We start from the raw sequence: 26,542 nt of genomic DNA, 5'->3' as shown, positions 1-26,542 counted from the left end.
GCCCTATGCATTGCTTTGCCTATTGAAAGAATAGTGACTTCCTGTGATCATTCTGTTTGGGAAGAAACATCTCCAGTTTGATGCATTGGGTCTGGTTTGGGGGAAAGAGTGCAGACATTGGAACACAAATGACTTGGATCGGCAATTTTGGCCAGGCCATGTGCTGACTATGTGGCCTTGAACAAGTGGCCGTCTAGAGCCCAAGTCCTTTGGTCTGAATGATGACACAAGTGGCCATGGGGTGAGCCAGGGAGAGTTCAGTGAGCAAGAATATGGGGGGCCAGGCTCCCTCTCAGACCTTGTGAAGTGTTAACTGTTCCCTTGGAGGGACGTGGCGGGGTGTGCACATGTGAGTATGCTTGCCCTGTGTATGTATGTGGCTGTGCATAGAGTGTATGTGTTTACCTAGGCAGGGCAGTCACAGCTAGAAGCTAGGGCTCCAAAAGAAACCAAGATGCCTGATTAAATTTGAATTTCAGGTAAACAATAAACAATGATTAACTTACGTTAACTTATGGCAACTTAAGTTAACAATTTTTAATTGTTAACCTAAATGTGGCCCAAATGTTGCAGGGTACACACTCAGACTAACACAAGCAGAGCATCATTGCTTGTCTGACGTTTCACCCTGGATATCTGGAAGGGTTATTTGCTAAATCTGGACACCCCAGCTGGAACAGGGCTCCTGATTTCTGCTGTCAAGCTAGGTGTGCCTGGGGTTGGGTGTGCGTGGAGGGAGCCTCCTGTGGACTGGCTCAGCTCTCAGCCCCTCTGAGCTCTCAGCCCCACTGAGCCATTTGAGCTGGTGATCTCCCCACTTGTCCTGCCGGGAGTGCCCTCAATGGCACTGAGACACAGTGAGCTGTGGACAGACTGGATTCTGGCTCAGCCTTGGCCCAGGGACCGCCTATGAGTAGGGTGGCCCCAGAGTTTGTACTGAATGGTGCCCTATCTTCCCACTGACCGAGGCAGGGACAGTAGTCTCTTGAACCTTATTTGTTTGTTTTCTGGACCACATTTGATCAGCTCTAAGCAGGATCCCACACAGTTCCAAGCTGCCAGACAGGAAACCATGGCCCCTTCTTCCACAAGGCTTTGTCTGCCTGTTCGGCCCCAGGGTCTCCTGACAATCTGTTCCCGCCCTCAGCCTCCATCCCTTCCCCTGGTCTGCTCAGCCTCCTCCTACCCATCCATTTTTTAACCTGGCAAATTCTACCCTGACCCTCCCAGCCTGCCCAGTGAGTACTCTCAGGCCCTGGCAGGTTCTAGGGCCAGCAGCAGGAGGCACAAACACTTGCAAAGGGGAACTAATAGGAAATGGAATAGCTTTCCTCCCCCCCCCAACCCCCTTCCCAGCTCTGCCAACAGACCCACCCCTTGCAGTGTGAATTGTTTTCAATCCAATCTTGTGTTTATTGAAGTTCCCTCCAGGGTTAGCTCAGGAGACTTCTCCCCCAGCCTCTTGGAGTGGCCTTATTTACCAGAATCCCCTTGGTGCGCCATTTAAGTGTCTCCATTAACATTTCGTGTATCTTGCTCATTGCGAGCATGGGCCCTCAGAGACCTCCAGGGTGGCGACAAGGCGCAGCCCACAGGAACAACGGGCTTATTTTAATTGGTTTGAAACTGCCACTGTCTACCACAGAGGGGTCCCTTTTCTTGAGTAATGACCTGGAATCTGATCACGCGGCTTTTGTTAGCTTGTAACACTGGAAGTCTAGTCTTGTGAGGTCAAAGCAAAAGCTGGACCTCTAGGCAGGAAGGACCTGGCAGTAGGCCACCCAGGAGACAGCCACCGTGCTGAGTGAGTGTCTGGCCAGGATGCAGGTCTCCTGGCATCCAGCCACATGCGGGCAGCCTGTGGGGCAGTGCAGAGAGCCAGTGGCCAGGAGGGAGCCTCTCTAGCGGGATCCACTGGGTGCTCACTCTCCCAACCCCACACTGCCATCCTATTGAGGGCACAAAACACCCTGATTTGGGCTCTGGGTGGCTCAGGCCTCTTGCTTGCTCCAAGGTCTTGTGCTCTAACCATGCATGCCTCAAAAAAAAAAAAAAAAAAAAAAATCGGGGAGAATTTTGAGACAGCATCTCACCATGTAACCTGGCTAGCCTTGAACTCGCCACAATCCTCCAACTTGAGCCTCCCTAGAACTAAGACTGCAGGCGTGCACCACCAAGGCCAGTCAGGGAAGAATTTGATAATTAAGGTAAAATGTAATAAATATGTATATTACTGCAGTTACCAATGGCTGGCTGGCGTTGTACCTTTTAATTTTTATTAGTACAGGTTTGCAGCATGTAATGATTGCATTGTTCATGAGGTATTAGTACCTGTGCACCTCTTCATCTTTTCCCTTCTCTCCTTCTCCATTCCTCCAACTCTTGGTCCCCTTTCTGTTCTATCTCCCTGTTACTTATTATTATCTATCTTTTATTATTATTTTTATTGTTATCTTTTATGTTTCCAGTACATAATGACCACATTCATTGTGGGGAGCTGGTATAGGTAGGTAACATAGCTTAATACTTTTTAAATATTTCTTTACGTTGCATTGAGCCTTAAAGATGAATGAAGCAGAGCAGACGAGGTGGCATGTGATGGCTTCCAGGTGTCTGAGGCAGGAGGATCACAAGGGTGAGCTCAGCCTAGGCAACTTAGTGAGATCCTGTCTCAAAGGGCTGCAGATGTGACTCCGTATGGGGATCCCGGGTTCAGCCCTCAGTATAAGATGAAGGAGAAGAAGCAAAGCAGAAGCAGAAGCAAAAGGGGGAAGGGGATGAATGAAGGACCAAATGAGCTATGGCCCCCGCTGAGTGCACCAGCAGATTCCCCTCCCCCACACCCGGAAGCAGCTCTGATTACCAGTTGTTGCTATTAATTTTGTCCCTTGGAAAAACACATCTGTACTCACGTAACCAAGAACGACGGCTGGAGCTGTGCCATGTCCCTTCTGAGCGCACGCACATGCGTGACATCTTCTGGGACTTGCTTCTTGTGTTTGGCATGATGACTCACTCTGGGGCTTGCCTGAGCTGGTGGGTGTGTTTCCAATCTTTCCCTTTGATCTGTTGGACACCCTAGGAGGACAATCCCAATCCTAATCCTTTGTGAAGTTGTCACAGGGCATGGGACCTAACAAGAAAGGGAACAATTAGCAAACAGCCCAGGTGCAGGCTGCTCTCCTGAGTGGGTAGGAGGAGGCAGAGTAAAAAGCAGCATAGCCCCAGGCCTGCCCATACACAGGAGAGCAGCCTGCACCTGGGCTGTTTGCTAATTGTTCCCTTTCTTGTTAGGTCCCATGCCCTGTGACAACTTCACAAAGGATTAGGATTGGGATTGTCCTCCTAGGGTGTCCAACCTGGGTCCCTGGGTTCAGCACTCTCAAGTGCTCCTGGGAGAGGAGGCAGATCTTCTCCAAACGAAAACACAGCAGCCCTCCATCACTGTGGGCTGCTTGTCTGCAGATTCAACCGATATTCAGAAAAAATAACAGCGTCTGCGTGGAACACATGCAGGCTTTCTTGTTGTCATTATCCAGCATCCACACGGCACGCGGTGTTGTATGTTAATCGAGAGATGGTTTCAACTGTATGGCGAATGTGTGGAGGCTCAGTGCAAATACCGTACCGTTTTATATCTGGGACTGAGCATTTGCAGATTAGGGTATCTTCGGCGATTCTGGAACCAGTCCCTGGGGACTACTAGACTTGCATTTAGCTACACAAGGACTCCTCAGAGCACAGGCCGGGGGGAGCCTCAAGACTGGAGAGGGTGTGGTGGGCTCCAGAACGTGGGAGCAAGCCCTCTGTCCCAGGCGAGCAGAGACGCTGCGGAGGAGAGGCTGGAGCCCGAGTCTCCAGGTGTTCACAGTAGAAAGCAGAGGTGCTGGGTGAGCAGTGGAACCAGCAGACCTTGGCCTGGTCTGGTCACCATAAGAGAAAGGACTGTTCCGGCCTTGTCCCTCTTCTCGGTCTCCGGAGTGTTCTTGAACCCTTTGGCGATTTGGGGGGCCCTCTGACCCCTCCCACACACCAAGACAGGCAAGCCCCAGTCTATCCAGTGGTCCTACCTGAAAGGCTGGGCTGAGGACCCAGATGGGAAGACATGGGGTGAACATTCTCAGAGCAGGATGGCATGCAGGTAAAGGAGGGAAGTGTGGCCCCTGTGTGCCACAGTATGATTGCAGAGGCTCCTGACCCACCTCTGGCTCTTTGCTAAGCAGGCCCCTGGGATGGGGCCACCTGCCTGGGCCCTGCTGCCCTGTCTCCTGATGATTCCTGCCCCCACTGGGCTGTGTAAAACCTCAAAAGGTACTGAAAAAGACAAAGCCAGCTGTAAGAGAGACAGAGAAGAAAACTGAGTCACCAGCTGGCCAAGGCTAAGACTGAGGACGGTGTGCCCATTACAAGCTGAGCTCTCAAGCCAGATGCCCTGGGCTTGGGTTCGTGCTCTGCAGCTGGGCAAGCTGTGTGCTCCGAGGAGGCCCAAGGAAAGACTCCAGAGCGGCAGCATAGTTTATTGGGCCAATAAAATTTCAAGTGCACGAACTCCAGAGACATTTGAGGTCTTTGGATGTGCATGAAGGAGTCTGGGACTTTCCTGGACCTGTGTCTTTCATATTCAGGAAACAGGTGGGTGGGCAGAGGTCTGCCCTGTACCCACATCCTATCCCAGAATGGCATCGTGCTGTCTATGGGACCCCATCTCAGAACCCAGGGCTGTCTAGCCTGGTGTCCTAACTCAGATGGACACAGACTCATGCCCCAGTCCTGGAGATAGGTCTGGCTGGGTGGGAACCCTGCTCACTAATCCTGTCCTTATCCAAGGCTCTCAGGCTCCAGTCCCTGCCCACCCATGCCCTGTGGGAAGCTGAGCCAGAGTGGCTCTCATCTTCTCATTCTCTGAGGGATGGAGAATCTCTGTGGGCCCTTTTGTAAAAAGCCTTCTCCTTCCTTGCCCCTCCGCTCCACCCCAACCTCTCCTTTGTCTCTGACACTTCCCCGGTGTACCTAATTCCCAGTGGCTGCAGCAGCTCAGAGACGTGGCCCCACCTCACTGCACACACACAACCTTGAGAATCGATTCAGAAAACAATTAGTTACAGTACAGCGGCGCTGCTAACTGTGGCATTTTGCTTTGCAGTTATTGATACATCATCAGAATTGAGAAGCGATAGCCAGGAAGGGGAAGAGGGGCTTTCAGGGGCAGAGAAAGGGATTGGACACCACAGTCCTGCAGACTCAGGCAGCCCAGGCCTGGTGGGGAAGGGTTTTGAGGCTTGAGCAGAAGCTGGGGCTGGGGTATCCTCAGCGCAGCTCACCTGATTCACACAGACTCAGGACAGCCAGCAGGTTCCAGGTTTGTACCTCTGCGGTCCTTGTCCCCAGGCAGATCTGCAGCTAAGCTTGCTGGCTCTTTCTCCCCCCACTTTGCTGCCATTGCTGAGGCTCTCCTCCCACTCCCAGCAAGAACTGGGTGCAGGACTGAATGGGAAGGAGGGGTGTTTTGGGTTCTGTTGATGAACAAGGTGAACTGCAGATGTCTAATCTGGGAGAGGCCCAAGAAGACTCAACAGGCTCAATAAGCCAGATAAACAGATGGATGATGGACAGATGGACAGATGAGTGAATGGACAGATGAAGAAATAGATGATAGACAGATGGGTGGACAGGCAGATGGATAGCTCGATAAACTGATGAACAGATGGCCTGATTTTATGGCCTGGATCACACAATCCTAGGGGCTACCAAGCCTGACATCCACAAGGCAGACACAGGCTCTAACCTCAGGCAAGGGTTGGGGCTCAATCACCAGGGTAGAGCTCACTGTTACTAACGTGACCCGACTCTAAATGTTAAACCCAATTCCTAAATACCATCAAGGCAAAACCTAGATCCCTGTCTGGCTGGACCACTAGGGACTGTGGCTTTGCCAATTGGACACCAAGAAAAGGACCATGGAATGCCCCAAGAGGCCAAGATTTCAACAGATAAGCCCAGGTAGCAGTGAACTCCTTGAAACAGGTGTCATGTTGTGCTGTGTCTTGTTGATGACCGGCCTCTCGCTTTCATTAGCTCTTTGGTGGACTGTAGGATGGGAGTTGAGGTAGCACTTGGGGGAGGGGCTCATTAGTGTCACACAGTGACTGCCACACTGGCTTCGCCCATGGAGAGCCACCTGTGGAAGCTGGGAGAACGGGCAGCTGCTGGGGACTGACCTGATGGAATGACAAGGAAGGACAGAAGAGGAAGGATGACAAGGGGTGACGCAGACACCATGCACGGGGAGACTTACACAACGAATATATAGTTCTCAGAGACCAGGGAGTCCCCAGTCAGGGTGCCAGTGGATCTCATGTCATCGCTCGTGGAGGGAACTGGGGAACTTCTAAGAAAAGCAGCAATTCTGTCTCGAGCCGATCACGACCTGGGGCCCATCTGCAAACACTGTTCCAGGGAGATCTGGGGCTTTGTCACAAGATTTGTGGGGACACAGACTGTCAATCTTCACCTGCAGCCAACACAGCCCCAGAGAGTGAGTGGCTGAGAGGCAAAGGCCAGTCCCTCCCTGACCTTGCCCTGCACCCCCGGGCAGAGGAGGCTCTGCCGATGCTGGCAGATTTGGGGGTGGGCAGCCCACTAAACTGCACCTTGAGGGTCTAATAACCCCACAGACCTGACAGCTCCTTGGAATGGAGGCCTGGGACAGGAGCCAGCACTGGCATCAAGGTGACACAAGAGATTCTGCCCTAAGAGGGCACTACGAGTCCAAGGGAAGAGCTGGCCCGGCTTAGGGCCAGAAACATGGGCCATCCCACCTGTGGTCCACTTTAGCCAGCTGACCCTCTTGTACTCCAGGGCCCTACTCCGCTGGTCCAGCACTGCACCTGACACCTCAGATGTCTCCTAAATATCCAGAGCTACCGTGCAGAGCATCCTTTACATGCTTGGAAGTAGACAAAGCCACCTTGTTAAAAGTCCCCGCCTAACATTCTCTCGTTTGCAGCATTCAAAAGATACGGTTCCCATGACACTCGGTCCTGTGATATTTTTAATCAAGAGCAAGGGACGGCATGTGTCTGATGCATTCCAGATATTCAGAGATTGAAAATGATCTTGTTCTCTTATTTTCTTTTTTTAAAATACAGCGTGAAGTCAAAGCCGCCGGCGGAAACCCTGCTGGCCTTCCCCAGAGCCGGTCTGCAGGCCCCGCTGTGGGACCCTGTCCTCCAGGAGTGCTCCTCCTGCACACAGGTGTGTACCTCTTCGCGCAGCGCTTTCTGCTTGGCCCCAGCTGGCTCTTGGGGTCTCGGGGCAGCTCATGGTGTGGGGAGTGATGTGTGGATAGGTGTCAGCAGGGGGTGCACATAGCCACCCTCAATGTTCGGTTCCCCACCCTTTGTGTTTTTCACCTGCCCTTACCCAATCCCCTTACTAAAATGCAAATCAGTGGGTATATAATAGATAATTAATAGACTGATCAGCCTGCAAGCAAGGTAAGTAGATAAATAATTTTAATTATCCTTGGGTTGCCCATAAATTCCCTTACTGCCTTTTTATTAAACTCTCTGTTTACAGGAGTCATTTATATTCCGTGTCATTGTGCCAATCCTTCCCCTGCCTCCCCCTCAGTGGCTCCCGTCAGGTCTGACCTAGGGCAGAATAACCATGTGACTGCCAGCTCTGCTTCCAGTTGGGGCCCAGGTGGCCGGGCTGGGCAGCGAGACAGAAGATGCACTGGGCTCAGCCGGGGTGCCCTCTCCACTCCCCGAGGTGGCCACAGCCTGGCCCAGCCCAGCCAGGAACCTTTATTGCACTTGGCACCTGTGCTGGAGGTATGAGCTCATTCTGCTCTCCGGAGACCGCCTGAGCCTATTCATAGCTCTGGCCGAGGTTTCCTCTTTGCTCTGAATGCCAAGAGAGAAAGTGGGTTAATAAACATCAAAGAAAACTCTGTCAGAGGGCCTGGGGCCAGACTCACCCAGGCTCCGAAAGAGTACTGGCTGACAGGGCCCCAGCAAGGTGAGGGTTCCCTGCCTCTAGGCTTTCATCCTGAGGAGGCCAGGGCTGGAGCACAGGTTTCCATGCAGCTGGTCTGGAGGAAGAAGTGCCTCCCAGCTGGGGTGGGGTAGGGATGCTGTGTACCCGGTATCTGAGTGACAGGGGATCCTCTGCTGTCTCCTGCTTTCTTGCTGCCTGCATCCCTTCTCCATGCATCTTGTTGATGGCCTTTCTTCAGAAGACAGTGCAGAAGGTGGTCCTGGAGTGGCCCTAAGTGAGAGCCCCTCTGATCCATTGCCTACTCCTGGGCCTGCAGCAGGGACAGTTTGGCCTTAGCTGCTGAGTTAAACACTGACAGAAGAAAACAGAACTCCAGAAACAGAGCTGGGGACAGGGAGCTCTCCTAGACAGGTGCATCCATGCCTGTCCCATGTGCACCGGTTCAGATGGTCAGCTGAATATCAAAAATGTCGAATACAGGGGACCCAGGGTGCTCAGCATGGCAATGTAGGCTCCTCTGGTATGGTTCCTCTGGGGACTGTCCTGCAACCCTGTCACACTGCCTCTCGTAACAGTGCATGCATGGACACTCCTAGTGGCTCAGGCAAGGGGACAGCCACCCAGCGCCTGCCTGGCAGAGCCCAGACTCGCATCTGGGTTACCTGGTCACGGCAGCGCACTGCCTAGTGGCAGAGGGTTCTCTGCTGGTGGGGCTGGGTGGGGGCGCTCAGTTCAGATCTGTCTAGGTTACTCCTGTTCCTGTGGGAAATGAAGGAAGGCTGTGTGTTGGTGTTTTTGTGAAAGGGGACCCGAGCTGTGCTCTAGCAGCATAGCCAGTGATGGCAGAATATAGCCACTACCCCCAGCTACACCCTGGATGCTACAGCAGGTCAGTCTTTTAAGGACTGAGAAAGGTCTTTTAAGTTTCACTCAGTGAGCCAAACCACTGCAGGTCCCCTACTCTTTCAGGAGTTTGTTTAGCTCAGAGCTGTGCAGTGACCCTGGACCTCTGTAGCCTGCACAGGCTGAGTGGGAAGGGCAGTGGGGCCAGATGAGAGAAGGGTCCTAGGTAGCTTCTCCGAATACTTTCCTGTGAGGTTCAGTTCAGGGCCACCTTGGTGGAGGGGGCCACCAAGGCCATCTCCATCACATGCTATCCAGCCATCAGGAGCAAGACCTGAGCTTCTCAGGCAACAGGGGCAGGGATCCATCTGTCTGAAGCCGAGAGCCAGCCCCACAAGATAGCTCTGCCGTGCCTTGGGTTTTCTGATGGTTTTGTGGGCAGATTCAGGGTTTCTTACCTGCTTCCTTTTTTACAGAACTGGGTGAGATGGGGATTTTTAAAAATGACTCAAAGATGGGACCCATGGTGTTTCACCATGATACCTGTGACGGTCAGGCACCGCACCTGTGTCTGTCAGCCTTCCTGTCCCAGGGACAAAGCACCCAACACCCCAGCTTAAAGGAGGAGAGGTCTCTGCAGCTAGGGTTTCAGAAGTTTCAGGCAGGCACCAAGGCAGGAGCAACCTGGAGAGAGGACTTGCAGAGGAGGACATTCAGCTCATGGTGGCCAGGAAGCAGAGCTGTGGGACAGTGCCAGAGAGGAGAGACAAGGGACCAGATATGGACCTCAGAGCCATACCTCCATGACCACCCAGGCACAGCCAGCATTGTGCTCCCAAAGCCAACCAAGTGGACTGTCCAGTTTAACTATCGAAGTCCGAGGCTCCCTGACCCACACTGGCTTGAATCCTCACCAGCCCTTGCTTCGTCCACCTAAGCCACCATCAGACGGGGGCACATGATTGATGACAACAGCCAAAGTGATGCTTCTGTCCTGCCTTTGCTGTCAGCATCATCTGCTGGCAGAAGCACTTGGGGACTTCACCTGTCCCCTACACATGCGTGAGAAGGTGACCTTGTGACCCATCGGGACAGAGGGTGAGGGAGGCGCCAAGTGAGGAAGGAATTTCCTTCGGTTCTGCCATAGATAGGGCCAGGACACATGGGAAGCAGACCCCCCTTGCTGTCACCCAAGTGCCACCAGCACCTTTGGAGGGTTTGAGTGTCAGGAACAAGAATAGTGGACACTTTGGCTTGTCTTCCTCCTCCCCTTCTCCTGATGACCCCACCTTCCTCTGGCATTGGGGGATCTGGAGACCCTGAGTAAAGTGGATTTTTTTCTTTTCAAGTTAAAGTTTCCTCTTTGAACCTTTTTATTATTACACAAATTACAGGTGTTCCTCATAGGAAAATATAGACAGGAGCTGGATATGGTGGCACTTGCCCGATGATCTCAGCACTCTGGGAGGCTGAGGCAGGGAATGTCAGCTTCAAGCCCAGCCTGGTTAACAAGTCCCTGTCTCAGAATAAAAATAAAAATAAGAAGAGACTGGAGATGGAGCTCAGTGCAAAGACTCCAAGGTCAATACTCAGTACTGCAAAAAGAAAAGAAAAGATAGATGTAAAACAGAAAGGACCAAACACCCCCACAGCCCATTGTCAGAAGCCATCATGGTTTACACCTGGTGAGTGCAGTCCCCCAGGTGTCTTCTGCACAGAAGGGTTTGCAGAGTTCACTGCACAAAAACCAGATCATGCTACGAATATCATTTTGTAGCCTGTTTTTGTTGACATTGCTGCTTAACCACATTTCCAGGAACATCCAGGCTGATGTTTGCTTCCATAGAATAATATTTTACTGAAGGGCCACGATTGACCTACCCATTCCACTCAGGCCTGTTTACAAGTGCTAAGCCAGACATTAGACGCTGACCTGTTTCCAAAACTCTATGCCACACTTTGAAATGCCAGAAGATTAATTTGCCAAATGGGAATTAAGAAATGATTATTCATATCATAAAGCAGTCTGCAAACATATTCCAAAGAACTTCTTTAAGAAATGGGGCCCCCAGAGCATGAAAGCGTCAACACTGTATAATGCTCCAGTTCACATCCTTTGCATAGAAGGTGGCACATCTGTCTTCCACTCCTTTCTCTCCTTTGTGGAGGTCTTTCCCGGGGCCACAAGACATGTGTACATGTGTACACATACACATGCGCACATGTATACATAGACAGGCAGGCACATGCATTTGTAGGCCCGAGTCCACAAGCACAAAAGCACACACGTGTAACCATCCACAGTTGTATGAACACACACACAGGCATACACAGGCACTGGTGCACAAACACCCAATGTGTGGATGCATGTCCCTGTTGTCAGCTGAAGGGTGACATTAATTTAATTCCTCATTAATCACTTCTACTTATCAGGTGATCTCCTAGCAACCATTCCCAAGGAATAAACTGTGATTTCTCTCTAAAAGATCACGGGGAACAGATGTTGATGAGGTGTGGGCCAGGTCAGTGGCCCCACCCATGGGACTTCTTGTTTAACGAGACCAGCATTCAGACCTCGGAAGAGACAATGCTTAGGAACTTTGAAAGCAGCCACGTTTAAAAGAAACCCCGGACCCCAGGCCTTCAGGCTAGTGTTCATAAACTGTAGTGGGTGCTGGTGGTGTTGCTGTCTGTCCATCAAGTGGCATCCATCACCTAGGAAGAGCCCCTGAAGGGTCCAAAGGGACTTCCCAGGACCAGCAGAAAAGAGGAGGGATCCAGCCTGGGGAGAGCATGGCCCACAGGTGGAACAGTGTGTGTGTGTGTGTGTGTGTGTGTGTGTGTGTGTGTGGCCATGAAAATACAAACATCCCACAGGCATATTTCTGGTATCTTTATATTCAACATCATGTGTATGCATTTAGAAACATTTGACATCTGTATGAGCCTCTAAGGTGGTGGGTGGGGAGGCAGTTAGGGTACCCACACATCTCAGCCTCATTCGAGAGCTTTTCCACCTTCCCTGGTAAACCACCTTACCTGGGTAGATCTCAATTTAATCTTCAGAGTCCTTTTGTCTTAAAAGTTGCCCCAACTACCACCAAGCTTTTCCTATTTACGCTTAAAAATAAAAATGTTACAGACAAGCGAGCTCACGGGGCAGGCAGCCGGGGACCTATTGGTCATTTCTCCTTCCCCTCCCCCAAGCCATCCTCCAGCACACAGTGGAGTGCCTCTTGTTTAAAAAATGACTTGGATAATCTGTCCAGCCACTAGCCCTCAGGCTCTTGCCCATGTTCGCTGAAGGCCACTAACAGGACAGAATGGGTGTTCATAGTATCTCAGGAAGTCAGGTCAGTACCTGACCCAAATGCTCGTTGTGTGTACACACTTTTTAAATCTTATTTCTGCCAGGGATATAGCTCAGTGGCACGGCGCCTGCCTGACAGGCGTGAGGTCGTGTGTTCGATTCCCAGTACCAATAAATAAATAAATAAATAAATAAATCTTATTTTAACCTGTGGGTAGGCTATACATCACACAAGTAATCTGCCTATTTTTAATTCAGTGGTTTAAACACTTTCACACTGCCATGCAATCACCGCCTCTGCCCAGCTCCAGCGATCTTTCATCCTGCAAATCTCAGGCTCTGTCCTTACTGAACAACACCTTCCCCGCTCCTTTTTTATCTCCTCCCAGCTTGGGGCAGCCTCTGCCTCCTCTCTGTCCCTTGGGCCTGACTACACTGGGGACCTCTTGTAAGTGTAATGTTACAGTATATACGGCCTTGGGATCCAGCTTGTTTCACCGAGATCAGTGTCCCTGGGGTTATGGTCTGTGCTATGTGAACTTCCCTGCTTTCCAAGGCAGAATCACGTGCCCCTGTGCATGTAGATTACACCGTGTTGAAGTCACTGGGCTACCACAGCCTTTAATTGCTGGGGGACCCACTGCCATGTGTGGGTGGCATTTGTATGAATCTGTTTAGAAACCTGAAATCCCAGAAACCATCCTGCTGACAATCTCTGGATGAGCAGGGTCGGAGGCTCGTGGGACCCCTGAGCAGCAGCCCACTCCGGGTACAGTTCTTTGGCTCTCAGCTTTGGCCTTTCCCTGATCTTAGACACAATGGAGACCCTGAGAGTTCACTGCAACAGGCAGACAACTATCACTGTAGCAACGGTATGATCTTCGTTGGAAAAGCTTGTGCATTAGTGCAGGAGAAGCACAGCTGTGGGCATCTTGGTCTGCCCCTTCTGGGATCGATTCTGCTTAGCAGAACTTCTGTCATCTGGGTTTCAGGTTTATTTTACCTACACAGGGATTCTCCCCTTCCTCTGAGAGTTTTCCCTAAGGTGCGGGTTCATCTTATTAAGAAATGAAAGCTATGTTTGTTAGAAATGCAGGTTGCAATGTAGTAAGATCACCCCCCACCCCCAGGGGTCTCTTGGATTGCTGGTGCCTCCTGAGCCCTGAGGAGTGGATGGGTCCATATTCATTTCCTGTGCTGCCCCAACAGAGTACCCCAGTCTGGCTTGCTCCAACAGCAGCACTGTATTCCCTCTCTTTGGGAGTCCGAGTTCAAGACCTCGGCAGGGTGGGTTCCATGCGAGGCCTGATAAATGACAGACCATGCAGTCTCCAGGTGGCTGGCTCAGCAGAGAGGCTGGGCAGAGGGTGAGGTGGCCTCTCTCTTGGGCAGTAGGTAGCCGTCTCTTTCCTCACATGGTGGTTCTCTGTTCTGTACTCCAATCTTCTCTGTGACATCACCCTTTGGATTAGGACTGTAATGACCTCATTTTAACTCAATCACCTCTTTAACCCTGCCTCCAAACAGTCACTTTGGGAGTCTAGGAGTTTAGGACTTCGGTGTGTGGTTCTTTTGGGGACCGTGACTGACACTGCTGGGAGCCATGCCCAGGGAAGCTGGGCACCATCATGGGGTTTACTTTCAAGAATGACCCATACTCCACTTCCTCTAACATCTCTTTAACCACACTGCCTCTGCTTCTGAGTTCTTACTGCCAGGGGTATTGTGACGGTGCTGAATCAAAGTAGAGCTCTCCCGTTACAGACTTCTGCCCTCTTGCCCAAGCCTTGCAGTCAGCAGGCTGCCGGTGCTCAGATGCAGTGCCTACCCGATTGATTTGTGCCACCAGCACAGTCTGTTTACTTCTGTCTTTCCAGGCCACCAAGGTCAGTATCTCAATGGTGTTGTGTTACAGTGATGCCCATGCCACAGACCTCCACCCTCTTCTTCATTTAGGGAAAATAACACTCTCTCTAACCCAGAGACCTGAGCCTCTGGATCGGCTGGTCTGCTTCTGCAGTCCCTAATTTCAATGACTTAGCTCTTGAAGGCCACCCCCAAGGCTGTGTGGACTGGCCAGGGTGGCTGATTGTGTTCACTGTGATGAACCAGGGTAGCCTGACCTCTATATCCCCAGGGTGAGCATGCACTGCCCTGGCCTGGGACTGCCCTGATCTGTGGCCAGTATCAGGCCAGATAACAGCCCACTCAGTTTCCATGTTTACGCTACATGGAGCCCAGACCCCAGCCAGACCCAAGGGCCCTGGGTTTGCTAGAGATCAGAAAGGGTCTCCATGATGCTTCAGGGATGGCCTCAGGAGCTCACAATAGCAGGGTTACAGGGACCTCACTGGCCAGTGGAGTCTGCCTTTGGAACTCTGTGCCCTCCGACTCACGCTGACTCAGGAGGAGAGGTAAGGCAGGCAGTGGCCTTGGAGGACATGTAAGGAAATGGACACACCCAGCAGGACATCAACTAGGATCAGAAAGTCAGAGCCAGAGCTGCTGGAGGAGGGAAAGGAAAGGAAGAGGAGGGGGAAAGGGGAGAAAGGAGAAGAGGAGGAAGTGAAGAGAGAAGGAAAGCCCCTAGTGGGTGACTTCCGAGGACACATGTACAGTGTGGACCACACTCTTCCTGAGCCCAGCTCTTTCCTGGGAAGGACAGACAGAAAACCCCTCTTCTGCAGTCAGGGCACTGTGTCTTTTACTCAGCACAACACTTTTCCTGACATTCTCATCCATACACATCATGTTTACATGCATGTGTGATATCAGGTCTGCTCCCAAAGTAATGGAGCAACAATACCTGATATGGTTATTACATAGCGAGGCTGTGCCCTAAACCAAATAGGAACATCCAAATCACATCCTGTGTGGTTTATATGTGTTTGTGGCTTTTTAAAGAGGCAGTATTAACTTTTTATTTAATTTTTTGCTGATGGTAGTTCTTTTTCTAAGTTCTTTTCTGTATTTTTTTTAAATTATTTTTGCCTTCAGGCCTTGGGGAACCCCAGAAATTCTTTGGAATCTGCTGTGTCAGCAGTCTCAGTGAATGGATATTAAACACCACAAAAGCCCCCCAATTCACTCAATGCTGCCTCTGTGTTCCTCTCACATCTCCTCAGCCTCCAGACCCTCCATTCAAGCAGTAATTGAAAAGTGGGAGGAAAGATGCTTATCAGTACTTCCGTGAATGACACGGGTTCATCTATTATTTAATCCTCATTAACTATTATTTACAAATAGCCACCTTCCCCAATGCCTTGCCCTAGACAGATGGACTTCCACTCCCCACCACTGTCACAAAGCATTGTCCCCTGCCATAGACAGACACCGTCCTTAAACACTGCCACTCTGCAGCAGGGTGCAGGGAGGTGCCAGGCCTCCCTAAGATGGGCCCCAGCAGTGGCTTGACCCCAGGCATTCTCCAGGATGGGCATTGTACCATGAGAGGCTGCGACTGGGAGCAGGGCACGACTCTGGCGTGAGGACAAGGATGGCCACGGGCTCAGGGAAAAACGAATGGGACAGAAACCACTGCGCTCTGGTCCCCCAGCTGGCACCTGTCTTCATTCACACTCAGAGTCCCCAAAATCTGGAGTTTGGAGTAAGGCATTGCTTATTCCATAGGAAGCCTCTGGCTGCAGGAAATTGGCTCCTGACGGAACCACACCGAGGCAGCAGACATCTCTCCCTCCCTCACCTTGTGAGGTTCCGCATTTTTCTTTCCCCTCTTGCCCTCCCCACAAAACAAATCTTGATTTAAGAAATCAGACCTGGCAGCTGTATCTCATCTTTAACATGCTCCAATTGCCAGGATCTGGAAAATCTGCTGTGGACAGGCGGGATTGCTTCCAAATGCATTTCCAGCGCGGTGGATTTAGTGAGGACACACTCGGCAGAACGCATCTGCATACTGCACGGCTCACGGGCCCAGAGACTGCTGCCAAGTTAAATCCATGGCCTCTGAGATGATCCCCAAATCTGAGCGTGTTCCATGGTGGCCAGCTTCTCCCACGCGGAGTCTCTGACCTGAGCCGAGCGTGAAAGAAGAGAAAAAAGCTCTGTGGAAAGTGCATTGTCCTTAGTTAATCTAAGACACCAGGCTGTCTGAACTGGTTACTGTTCCCTTCCATGAAATCATCCCTTCCATGAGGTAATTGGTTACTGATCCCTCCAAAGGTGAGCCTCTTTGGGAACTTCAGGAAGTTACTCAGTTGGGGTGGGGTAGCAGAGGTGACAAGCCATCATGCTTGGGACTGAATGGACGCAGATCCACAGTGGCAGGAGCTTCCATGAGCACTGGCAGCTGTTTTCTGGTGATAAACGAGGGGGCCATGTTTCCAGCCCAGGCAGGACTCAGGAGGCAGCTGCCGGTCGCTGTCCAGGGTTCTGACCCCTGCTTAGCCTGCATTCTTTAGGGGCCCCGGGTTCTGTCCACTGGGGAAGATCAGGGGGGCCTTGATGGCAGGATGAAATGAAAAGTGTCCCTAGTCTAGTCTAATAGACTCTGGGTACTGGTCCAAAATTCTGCTGAGAGCTTTCAAAGATGGAGAACCTTAAGAGAAAGCAGTGCCTTGCTGGAGAGGAGTGGAAAACCAGCTTCAATTTGCCTGGCTCTTCTGACCATGGATTTCAGCCACATGGCCACAGCCAGAGAACTCAGTAGCACACAGTGTGAGTCTGATGAGTGACTAAATCATTGCTTCCCGAGTTCTAGCAGATCCCCTTGCAAAAGAGGGCCCTTTCTCAGGCCATCCCACTCCCCAGCCTGTGACCAGCGAGAGCCCCAGCAACCTGTCTTTCACTCCCCATACCAGCTCACCTATGGGTTGCATCATCCATCTCTTCAGGGCAGCTCCTCTGTTATCCCATCCTCCCCTAACGTGGCAGGTTAATGAGAGGAAGAGTGGCTTGGTGGGTGAGCATTAGATGATAAACTGGGGAAACTCCAGCTGACGCCCCCCTCCATGATTTGAGCAGGTCACTTTACCATGCAAATTCATAATTTCCTCACCTGTTAGCTAGAGATAATGAAACCTGCCCTGCCAATCTTCAGAGCTATTGCAGGGATCACAAGAAGGAAATACTTTTAAGTGACATTTTTAGAACTGTGAAATAGAATATAAATACAAGCCATTGATGACCATGACATTGCAAAAGAAAAGATGCTTCATGAACCTCTGTCTCTAGTGTTTCAGCCAACCAGTCTTTAAGGTCCCCTTTTGGGAGGGGTGGAGGGCAGGGGCAGATATAAAACCCAATAAAATCAAAGCAAAGCCTTCATGAGGAATTGTCCTTTATACCAACTCCCAAAAGAAAGACTAGATTCCAAAATGAAGTCTTTTTTCTTCTTACTTTCCTAATATAAAGGGAACGAGTGATTTTCCCCCAAAATGTAGTTTCGCGTTGGTGGAATCAGAACACGATAGTCAGAGGTCTCTGGTGGCAGAACTGAGTGGAGGAAAGGAAGCAAAAGGATCTCTTCTAAGCACTTGGCATCCTGCTGCTCTCTCATTACACAGCCAGAGCGCCCGGCGTTATCCTCTGAAGCATCGAGCCCTTCCAGGGGCTGTGAGTGGGAGGAGTGCGTGTGTACAGCGCCGTGTGTACGTGCAAGTGCAAATATGTTATGTTACAGACTGACTAATTTTAGCTCCTGTCTCCAGCCAGTATTTATTGAGGACTTTCTAGGTGTTGGGGACTGGTGACAATGCCCCCTTATCCCCTGGTCGCTGTCTGTCCTGTCCTGAAGTATCCTGAAATCTTGGGAGCTTATGATTTGGTTTTTAGACTTCTTTATTACCTCTAGAATAATTATTGGAAGATTCATGATAGTTTAGAACAACCCCCCAATTTTGACCACGAATGAAAAGCCTTGGAATGGGGGAGCTGGAGAAATCGGTGACGGGCTCCGTGACTGGCTTTGGGGGTTCTAAGTTACAGCATCTCACTAGGTGGCAGAGGCTGGTGGTGGTCACATCTGTGTCTCCTGCCCAGCATTAAGACTCGGGCGTTGTGAAATGCAAGGTTCAACAGTGTGCTGGAATACGTTAAGTCACATGGCGCCCCAGTTTCTCACATCCAACTTACAAAGACAGTCCCTTTTTTCCTCCAGAACATAGATGAGCCCATGGGGCCATGTAGAAAGCATATAGGATCGGTGGGGGGAAAGGGACTGTATCTCGCTGTGCTCCGTGAATAAGGGACTGTCCCGCATGGCTGCCTGGTCCTGAGAACAGAGATCAAGGCAGCCTTCAGCAGGAGGTCCTGCCTCCCTGGGCAGTGCGCCTCTCCAGCTCTGCAGAGCCTGTTACTGATGCCCCAGGGGGTCATTTGGTTCAAGGAGGTAGACTGATGCCACGGGGCTCTGGGTGCATCCTCAACCCCATTCTTCCTGCCTGGAGGAGGAGCATCCCCGACCAAGAGCTTTTGCCAGGTGCTTCAATAATTCCCCCACAGGAAGCCAAGTGCTGCAGACACCCACTCTATTTCATTACAGACCCACGCAGGCCAGCAAACTGAGTGCATCCCTGCCGCACCTCGCTTCTCTCTTACACTCCCCAGCCCACAGATGAAGTTACCTTGAATCCAAAGTGTGGCGCTCTGGAGAGAGAGTGCCACAGCTCTTTCCTTGTACCTGGGGGGTTGGGGAGAGAGAAAATAACCTCATAGAGGAGTCCAGAGGGACCATGTGGGTTTGTGCCCTGGCCATCAGAGCTAACATTTATGCTATTAATTTTAAGACACATTATTTCTCCTCTATACACATGGACTCATTTCTGAGCCAGCTAAATAAGCCTCTTCATTTAACTACAAGCTGGTTTTATTGTGATCCTTTACTCCACAGCCTCCACCCCTCATCTATAATTTGCTTTTTGTCTCTTGAAGTCCCAAAGAGAGATGAGAGGTCCAAGGAGAAATTAGGCAAGAGAATCCTTCCAGAAAAGTAAGGAGCCACACAGGTAGGGGGGATCTGCCCTCCCAAGCCCCCTCCCTGCAGCACAGATTTCTGTTTCTGGGAGAAGACAGCCACCTCGGTCTAGGGCACAGTGGCCAGGGCTTGGGGCTCGGAGTGTGGAAGAATTGGTTTTGTATATATAAGGGTACCTCTGAATCCTCCATTCATCATACAGAAAGGAAAGGAGAACCTCCAGAAATACAATGAGATGTACAAAATTCATGCCTGTCCATCTGCCTTGTCAAAAGGGACCAAACTCTGGTTTGGGTAAGTCTTAGCTCCCAATATTATTCATTTCCCTGGGGGCTGACCTCTGGAGGCTCATAGCAAGGGCCATTTGCGTCAACCTCGGAACCTCAGATTTTACTTGCTAACTGCTTGCTCCAGGAGCCAGCCCCTCCCCTGAATGTATGGAGAATACATTGCAATGGCACGCATGTGCACACCGCTCCCCATGTCACACACATCCGGGTCCTGCAGCCCCTCAATTGAGAAGCCCATGATGCTGACATGAGGAAGCAGGGCTCTCCATCACTAGGAGAGGAAAGCAAAATCCCAGAGATTCAATGGTTTGAGAAGGCCAAAAAGGGCCTCACTGGCCCACTCTGGAGCTGAGGGAGCAATCCTAGCCCTGTGTGTCCCTGCCCCAACTTTCCTGTCCCTTTACCAGAGTCACCATACTCCCAAAAGACTCTCTTCCAAATGCTTCCATGGTGGCCCCAGCCTGAAACTTTCCTCTGCCAGGCACATGGGCTTCAGGGCACGTGACCAGCTTCCCAGAGGCACCAGCCTGTCTCCCACCCCTTCTCACCACTGAGAAGATTCCAGGGCCTTAGAGAGCCCTGCTCCACCCTGGCACCCTGCTCTTCAGTCCTCTGTGACCCACCTGGTGGCAGGGTGCGTGTTGAGGGGTGAGCACTTGTCACCCTTGCATTCCTGTTAGAGGCAGGGCTGGAGCAGTCCCTGCCACCCCTAGCCCGGTGTTATTAGTTATTTTTAGCAATCAATGTTATTGATGCTGCGTTTGCTAGAGGAAGCCACCAGAGAGCTGTTCTTCCAACTCATTACATTGAGAGTTGAACTATCCCCTTTTTATATAAATCCTGACACATAAAGATGAAATACACTACATTCTGGTGGAAGCTGGGAACCGGAGGCCAAGTGGTAGGAGGGGCTTTGAGTGCGGGAAGCTGTGTTAGGGGTGACTCCGGAGGGGGAAGCCCCGGTATCTGTCCCCAGGAAGCTGGGCTGGGCTGAATTTACACCTTCGGAAGGCACAGATCTAGCTGTCCCCAGTACAGGAGAGAGATGCCAGGGAGCTGTGTGGACAGAATATGCAGAGATATTTCGTGGAAGTCTTGGTTTGGATGGTGGAGGACAAAGGCCACTTCTGGATGGAGGTTGAGGATTTGGCTCCTTCTATAGCTGCCAAAGGCCAGCAAGGTCCCTGGCCCCAGTGCCCAACGGTCCACAAAATTGATCCTGTGTATCAGCACTGGTCTCTGGGAAAGAAGCAAATCTGATTCGGGAACATACTCTGCACTTACCTGACCCTCAGCTTCTGCACTGCAGCCTTAAGGGCACTAAGCCCAGGGCTTGGGACAGCTCCCCTCTACAGTGACCTCTGCCAATCTGGCCTGAGCCTTCAGGGTGGGCAGAGAGGCTGCCAGACCTATCCGAGAGGCCTGGTGCCCGTCTCTGCCCTGGAGGAAAGTCTTTCAGGTTGAAACGCGCAGCAGAGGGTTAGAGCTAGAGGGTCCCATGCCGTCGTCTCCAGGAAGATGCCTTTCCTCACTTGTTCACTGTGTTGCAGTAGCCTGCGTAACCCACCACCCCATCCCTGCTTCTCAGCCCCCCTCACTCCCTGCCACTCACCCACACTAAACATCGCAACACCCTACAGTGGGAGCCAATTCCTCTCTCGAGTGACGTGTGCTCCTCCTCAGGGATTCTTTCTGCCTGGAATACTCTGTTTCTCCCCACTGCCTCTCTGCTGAACCTCAGGATCCGGGGCAGTGGTGGGTCAGATGTACTGATGGGGGGGACCCTTGAGTTAACGGGTCTTAGCACAGCTCATCCCAACAGTCTGTGTCTGGACCATGAGAAAAGGGAGCCGAAGGTAGACGCCTGGGGAGCAGGAAGAGAGAATCCAGAGAAAGCTACCAGACATTGGGCTGGAGTGTAGAGGCCTCCAAGGCACGGGAAGAAGGGCTTCAGGAGCAGGGATGAACCCCTGAATGAAGCCTAGGAGGGAGAAGGATCAGAGCAGTCTGCCACACAGGGCACCCAGGGAACTCACAGAAGCCCAGAATGAGGGGCTGGTGCCAGATGTTGGGCAGCAGATGACCAGGTCAGAGTGCTCACCCCAATGGCCAGTAGCTCCGAGGAGCAGAAGGTCATGAGCAGTGCACGTGAGCAGGCGGCCTGCCCTTCCACCATGATTATGGGCTCCATTGCTGCTTCCCCTCCTTTCCCTCTTGGAACCCACTTGGAATCCCCAGTTCACAGGATGGGAGGGGTTTGGGACCAGGCTTGGGCCCCCGAGATTACTCTTGCCCAGTTTCTGGTTGGCGAGACCGGTCCTACCCAAGGACCTGGGGGTGGAAGGTTCCCACATAGTAAGTTTGCCAAGAATATCACAGAGCCCTGCACTGGAATGCAACCAGCTCTGGGGAACCTCTCACTCCCTGACTGGGTGTCCCTCCTTCTCACCTGCCACACTCAGTGCAGACCTAACTAGAGGAAAAATGTAACCATGTAGTCCAGTCTTCTCTCTCTCCAGACATTTGCTGGGGTCCAACAGTAGGAGGGCCAGGAGATGCTGGGAACTTGAGGCTCTGTACTTTCCAGGTGTAAGTGTTGCTTGCCCGTTCTTTGACTCCTGGGAACAGAAAGGCAAGTCCCTCTCCCCTAGTGAGGGCAGGAACCTTAGATATGACCATGCAGTGGAAGCCAAGAGATGACCAACACTCACAGGAAAGCATCCCTGCTCCTCCAGCCATCACCCACCATCCCTGCTCCTCCAGGCCATCATCCACCATCTGCCAGCAAGAGGTGGTCCTGATCCATGGGTCCCTCTACTTATCTAGAGCCAGAGGTGCACCGGGCACCTGTGAAGTCAGGGAATATACCGCTGGCAGACAGATCCTGTCCCTGTTGCTTCCTCAGGGTCTCTGGCTGAAGAGTCCCACCTGGAAGAGATTGAAGGTACCCACAGGTGGCGTGAGGAGTCCAGACCAGGTTTCCACCCATGTCTGAGCACCTTCCTTCTGGGCACTTCCACCTGCCCACAGTTCCTGCTAGCAGAGCTAGGCCTCCTTCTTGGCTTCCATGTTAGCACACAGGCCAGATCTGTCTCTGCATGGCCCTGCCATAACTTTTCTAACACCAAAGAAAAGAACCGAAAAGTAGAAATTGCCTAGTATAAGATTAATCCCGCTCACAAGCTCTGTCCCACAGCAGGGAAAACTGGCCTGGGGGTGTAGAGACTCCAGCAGCACAGCTCACAAGTGTCCATGGCCTTCCTTCTGGTGCTTTCCTGCTGTTCAGGGGGCTTTGCTAGCCTTTGGGAACAGCTGCAGAAGATGAGGGGAGCTGGGGAAGTGAGATGGGGTGGTAGTCAGGACAGGAGAGCATCCCTTCTCCTAGTGACCCAGGACTGTGGATGGCCACTGGCGACACGGGTAGTGTCTGAATGAGGAAACAGGGCTCCGCCCTATGGAGTCTTAGGTCCTTCAGCTGAGAAGCCTGAGGCTGCCAGTCTCACCTAAGTGACAGAAAGTTCTAGAAAGTTCCACATGACAATTAGGGCACTGGAGCCAACCAAGTCAGCCGTACACAAATTGCGGGTCCCTGCAAATGCACAGATAGGGCTGTTTATCGACAGTAGCCACGGACTTCTACATCAGCATTCAGCTTCCAGGAGGCCACTGTAGAATCATCTGGCCTCAGTGACCTCCCCGCCCATCAACTTACTGTGTAGATCAGGTGTGCCCATGTGAACGGGACCCATTGTGCAAAACTGCAGGCATCTCAAGGCAGACAAAGGAGCAGGTGTTTCTTGGCAGATCAATGGATCTTCGGAACCATGCAGGCAACCAGTGGGACACCTAGGATCCAGCTTCTCTAGTGCAGCTAGATATTTGTTTACAGACCATTGCCTACTCGATGGAGAGGCTTTGGGGCAGGAGAAAATTGGCGTGCCAAAGTATGAGAATCCACCGCTAATCGAAGATGGTCATAAATGAAGATGAAGCATCCCTGGGATTGTCATAAATCAGCAGGGGTGTGAGCATGGAAACAAACACCATTTTTATCCATGTGCAACTTTTTACCAGCTGACCTTGGCCTGAAAACAAGAGAGGGCAATGGGAATTTTTCTGGGCATATTAATTATATTTTATCTGTCTGCTTGGCTGGGACAGTGAAGGCAGAACTGATCATCGTTAGCCTCTCTGTATCGGACCTAGGCACCAGGCAGCGGGGGGTTTGACTGCTCATTGCCCAGGGCCTCCTTCATAGCTGGTGATTTTAGCATCACCTCCCCAGCCGCCCACCACCTCTGTCAGGCAGCTTACACCACTCCCATTTTGCATGTGAGAAAACAAAGGTTCAGCAAGTCAAGTCATGTGGCCAGTGTCACACAGGTGGTAAACATCTGGGCAGGATTTCAGATCCATGGTCATCTGTTTACAAAGCTCTGAGTGCCTGAGGACGGCCCTCCTCCCAGTCTCTGCAGCCTGGTGTCCTGGAAGACAGCAACCAGGGAGCCAGAGTCTCTATCTCCAGGTCACCTTCCAGCCTCCTCTTGGTAACCGCTACGAGCCTCCATCCTCTCGAGCTGTCCAGACCTAGTCTCTGCACACGCCCCACCCATTCATTCTAACAACCTTCTTGTTATTGCTGCTGTTTCTTGAACAAATGAAGGTGTTTGGCATAATAGAGGCTTAAGGAAGCTGTGAAATGTTATAACCCAGACTTTATTCTCCTCAGATATTTCCTAAATCCAAACAACATGCCGACTTCATGAGCAACTGTCTCTGTTTGGGACAGACTGTCTACTTCCAGCTGATGCTCGTGAAACATGGTCCATAGTAGCCATACAGTTCCGGGAGATGAACTCACCCACCACTGCACTTGTCCACCATTCATGCCCATCAGGGATTGGGCTAATACCAGCAAGGACTCTCAGGGACAGCAGGTCCCCAAATGCAGTCCTGGGCTTGTGAGGTACCCTTCCCACTCCAGGTCTCTGAAGGCCACGCACCACATATCTCATCTTGATTCTGTGACCTTCCAAACCCAGACCACGTTGCCACATGAGATCAGAACTGTTATCTTAACCTGGGGAACTCTCGTCTATTTCTTCGGTTCTGGAAGCTGTGAACAGAAGCACGAAGGAAACCAACCTACCCGCCGTGCCACACCTCCTCCAGGTGACACAGCACTGGTGACCTTAGCAAGTTTGATTTCTTTCCTGAAAATGAAAATTTTCCAGGCCAGCTTTGAGAGCAAAATCTCTCAGCCTGTTGGCCTAAGATTCCAGTGATTTCTTCTCCTTGCCACTGGGTCCTGTTCTTCACACCTGGGAAGTAAAGCCTGGGAAGAGCCCATGGCCGGCGGCTCAAACTCAAACAGGTTCAAAGAAGCTGGTGCTCCTGCAGGTCAGCCTGGCTGTCTGGAGGCCCATCACCCCAGCCCTGCCCACCAGCTGCCTTCAATCCTTGGACCAGGTCTTGTTCACTCATGCTGGGCTTGGAAGAAGCACTGGCACCTGTCCCACCAGAGGCTCCCAGAATGGTGAGCTGCTCTCTGAGGCCTTATGCTCCCCCAGTGCAGCCAGGCAGGCTTAGGGCAAGGTGGCCCATGCTGCTCAGCTGTCCCCTGAGCTCCTCAACTCAGTAGTCAGCCCGGCACCTGGAGCCACCCTCTCCACCCACCCCATGCTGCTCTCCTCTCTGGTTCGGTGAAGGCACCAGCTTCCCAATAAGGCTTTCAGGTAAATAAACGGGAAGTACACTGAGCCAGCCGTTTAGGCTGGGTACGAGCTGCAGGTCCAATTCACTCTCGTCATTTTTCATTCCGAATGAAATTAAGCTCCCGAGAGCAGAAAAGAGCCCTTTTCTAAGAAGGAAATGCATCAGCGAGTCCCTGAGGGGGAAAACATTTTGACATGGAAGTTTCCCTGCACTTTATTCAGCCAGCACAGCGAGGTTCCCTCTCCCCATCCCCTCCCTGTACGGTATTCTCAATCAACCTTCTCACTGATCTTTTTCAGGAGCATCTCTCCCACCTCCCTGAGGCCCAACCCCATCCTTGGCTGGCCAAGCCCCTCCAGAGTGGCCTGTAATAAGCTGCAGGGCATTTGGTCAGCATTATCTCAAGGAACAAATAAAACCTCGGTCCCATCCCACGATCTCTGAATTAATGTCACTCTCCCACGTCCCCACTCCCCTCAGCAGTTTCTTTCCAGATATATGTGCCTCAGCAAAGTCCGTGGACCAGCTCAACGATGATCAAATTAATGGGTCGTGCCTCTGTTGACACGTCTGTTTTCAGCCTAATGGCTTGTTTATTTCCCTGGTGACGGCTGCCTTCACCAGGGTCCCTGAGCACCCAGTGCCTGCCCAGGTAAGATTGACCAGTTGCAGCATTATGCACAGATTTACTTATAAAAAAGAAACACCTTCAAGGCTACTTATTGATTTTAACACCTTCTGATGTGTGCAAAGCCCTTGAGGAAGGCAGTTAAATATACACGCCAGCGCTCATGAATTCCAGCCAGGCCCTCCAACCTGATCACTGAACAGGATCTCAGCTGAGCTGGACATGACGGCCATGCAGACGGGAATACAGATAAGGGATCCAAAGGGCAGCAGGACCAGTCCAGGATAACTACCCCATAGTGCTCATCGGCTCCTGTCAGGCCCTGGGCATGCAGATGGTTCCCATCAAAGCTCTGAGTCCTCCCCTTAATTCTGCCAACTTTTGCCAGACAAAGAAAGGAGCTTAGGCTTGAAGAGGCAATGAAGCTCCCCAGCACTGGGCTGTGCAAAGACTGCGACCCACGTCTGTCCGACCAAGCTCTTGCAGAACCCACCTGCCGGGGGAGGTGGCAGATGTAGGCTGGAGATGGTGGGAGGTCACCTCTCTGGCAGCCCTTGCTCTCACCCGTGGGTGGCTTGCTGGCTCCCCTCTGCTCCTTCAGAATCATGGAACTTCTTGCTAGAATGTTTAAGTCACACATGATGGATGGCAGAATCCTTGTGCGTTTCCTCCTCCAGGATGTTGTGTCCCAGTGTATTCACACAGGCACCCAGAAGGTGGTGTTGTTTATGTTTTGATGGAGCAATGGTCTCATCAGACAGCTGTGTGCACCCACAGATGTGTGCATATGTGTTAGCTCATGACTTCTGTCAAGATGCCTA

General features: G+C 51.6%; 1 protein-coding gene across 2 annotated transcripts in view; it reads left to right on the top strand.

Annotated features, from left to right (window-relative positions):
• The window catches only part of Rbfox3 (RNA binding fox-1 homolog 3), a 391,380-nt gene that overhangs the window by 215,712 nt on the left and 149,126 nt on the right, over window positions 1-26,542 (top strand). For both annotated transcript variants that reach the window (XM_063242534.1, XM_005001422.3), the window contains exon 3: window positions 7,149-7,254. The gene's annotated coding sequence lies outside the window, so the exon portion shown is untranslated. The remainder of the gene's footprint in view (window positions 1-7,148; window positions 7,255-26,542) is intronic.

The sequence above is a fragment of the Cavia porcellus genome, unplaced genomic scaffold, assembly GCF_034190915.1.
Source record: "Cavia porcellus strain 051 isolate PalLab524CR breed Dunkin Hartley unplaced genomic scaffold, mCavPor4.1 scaffold_32, whole genome shotgun sequence".
In the NCBI taxonomy this organism is placed as follows: Eukaryota; Metazoa; Chordata; class Mammalia; order Rodentia; family Caviidae; genus Cavia; species Cavia porcellus.
This window is presented reverse-complemented; position numbering and strand designations above follow the sequence as displayed.